This window comes from Arachis duranensis, chromosome 5 (genome assembly GCF_000817695.3).
Source record: "Arachis duranensis cultivar V14167 chromosome 5, aradu.V14167.gnm2.J7QH, whole genome shotgun sequence".
NCBI lineage: Eukaryota > Viridiplantae > Streptophyta > Magnoliopsida > Fabales > Fabaceae > Arachis > Arachis duranensis.
This window is the reverse complement of record NC_029776.3, coordinates 84,548,662-84,550,902: the sequence shown is the minus strand read 5'-3', so window position 1 is coordinate 84,550,902 and position 2,241 is coordinate 84,548,662. Positions and strand designations below refer to the sequence as shown.

General features: G+C 41.9%; 1 non-coding gene across 1 annotated transcript; it reads left to right on the top strand.

Moving 5' to 3' along the window:
- Window positions 1–1,921: 1,921 nt before the first annotated feature.
- LOC127748124 (small nucleolar RNA R71) lies at window positions 1,922–2,029 on the top strand. The gene has a single exon (XR_008010067.1). It is a non-coding gene; the product is annotated as a small nucleolar RNA R71 (small nucleolar RNA).
- The last annotated feature ends 212 nt before the right edge of the window (window positions 2,030–2,241 follow it).

The following is a 2,241-nucleotide window of genomic DNA, read 5'->3' as shown; positions in this document are numbered from 1 at the left end:
TGTTGGCTCTTGAAAGAATGATGAACAAAGAGAAATGTTATTGAGGATTTGAAAAATCATGAAATTGATTCTTGAAGCAAGAAAAAGCAGTGAAAAAGAAAGCTTGTGAAAAAAAAAAGTGGCGAAAAAAAATAGCAAAGAAAAAGAAAAATCAAGCAGAAAAAGCCAATAGCCCTTAAAACCAAAAGGCAAGGGTAAAAAGGATCCAAGGCTTTGAGCATCAATGGATAGGAGGGCCCAAGGAAATAAAATCCAGGCTTAAGCGGCTAAATCAAGCTGTCCCTAACCATGTTCTTGTGTCATGAAAGTCCAAGTGAAAAGCTTGAGACTGAGTGGTTAAAGTCGTGATCCAAAGCAAAAGAGTGTGCTTAAGAGCTTTGGACACCACTAACTGGGGACTCTAGCAAAGCTAAGTCACAATCTGAAAAGGTTCACCCAGTTATGTGTCTGTGGCATTTATGTATCCGGTGGTAATACTGGAAAACAAAATGCTTAGGGCCACGGCCAAGACTCATAAGTAGCTGTGTTCAAGAATCAACATACTTAACTAGGGATGTAATGGTCTTCAACTTTTACCAGAACATCCTCTACAAGTCCATAAGCTTGTTTTCTTGAATTGTCTGCCATCTCTAGTGAGATTTTTGCAGCTTGCACCTCAAAGATCCCTAGCCTCTCCATTACAGAGAAAGGCATAAGGTTTATACTTGACCCTAGGTCACACAGAGCCTTCTTGAAGGTCATGGTGCCTACTGTACAAGGTCCTGAAGGTCATGGTGCCTATGGCACAAGGTATTGAGAACTTCCCAGGATCTTGTCTCTTTTGAGGTAGTTTCTGCCTAGACAAGTCATCCAGTTCTTTGGTGAGCAAAGGGGATTCATCCTCCCAAGTCTCATTTCCAGATAACTTGTCATTTAGCTTCATGATTGCTCCAAGGTACTTAGCAACTTGCTCTTCTGTGACATCTTCGTCCTCTTCAGAGGAAGAATACTCATCAGAGCTCATGAATGGCAGAAGTAAATCCAATAGAATCTCTATGGTCTCAGTGGGAGCCTCAGATTCCCATGGTTACTCATTAGGGAACTCATTGGAGGCCAGTGGACGTCCATTGAGGTCTTCCTCAGTGGTTTTCACTGCCTCTCCCTCCTCTCCAAATGCGGCCATGTTGATGGCTTTGCACTCTCCTTTTGGATTTTCCTCTGTGTTGCTTGGAAGAGTACTAGGAGGGAGTTCAGTAATTTTCTTGCTCAGCTGACCCACTTGTGCCTCCAAGTTTCTAATGGAGGACCTTGTTTCAGTCATGAAATTTTGAGTGGTTTTGATAAGATCAGAGACCATGGTTGCTAAGTCAGAGTGGCTCTGCATAGAATTCTCTGTCTGTTGCTGAGAAGATGATGGAAAAGGCTTGCCATTGCTAAACCTGTTTCTTCCACCATTATTGTTGTTGAAACCTTGTTGAGGTCTCTGTTGATCCTTCCATGAGAGATTTGGATGATTTCTCCATGAAGGATTATAGGTGTTTCCATATGGTTCTCCCATGTAATTCACCTCTTCCATTGAAGGGTTCTCAGGATCATAAGCTTCTTCTTTAGATGAAGCGTCCTTAGTACTTCCTGGTGCAGCTTGCATTCCAGACAAACTTTGAGAAATCATATTGACTTACTGGGTCAATATCTTGTTCTGAGCCAATATGGCATTCAGAGTATCAATCTCAAGAACTCCTTTCTTCTGATTAGTCCCATTGTTCACAGAATTCCTTTCAGAAGTGTACATGAATTGGTTATTTGCAACCATTCCAATGAGTTCTTGAGCTTTTGTAGGCGTCTTCTTCAGATGAAGAGATCCTCCAGCAGAGCTGTCCAATGACATCTTGGACAGTTCAGACAGCCCATCATAGAAGATACCTATGATGCTCCATTCAGAAAGCATATCAGAGGGACACTTTCTGATTAATTGTTTGTATCTTTCCCAAGCTTCATAGAGGGATTCTCCTTCCTTCTGTCTGAAGGTTTGGACTTCCACTCTAAGCTTACTCAATTTTTGAGGTGGAAAGAACTTTGCCAAGAAGGCATTGACTAGCTTTTCCCAAGAGTTTAGGCTTTCTTTAGGTTGTGAGTCCAACCATACCCTAGCTCTGTCTCTTACAGCAAAAGGGAATAGCATAAGTCTGTAGACCTCAAGGTCAACCCCATTGGTCTTGACAGTGTCACAGATTTGCAAGAACTCAGCTAAAAACTGATGAT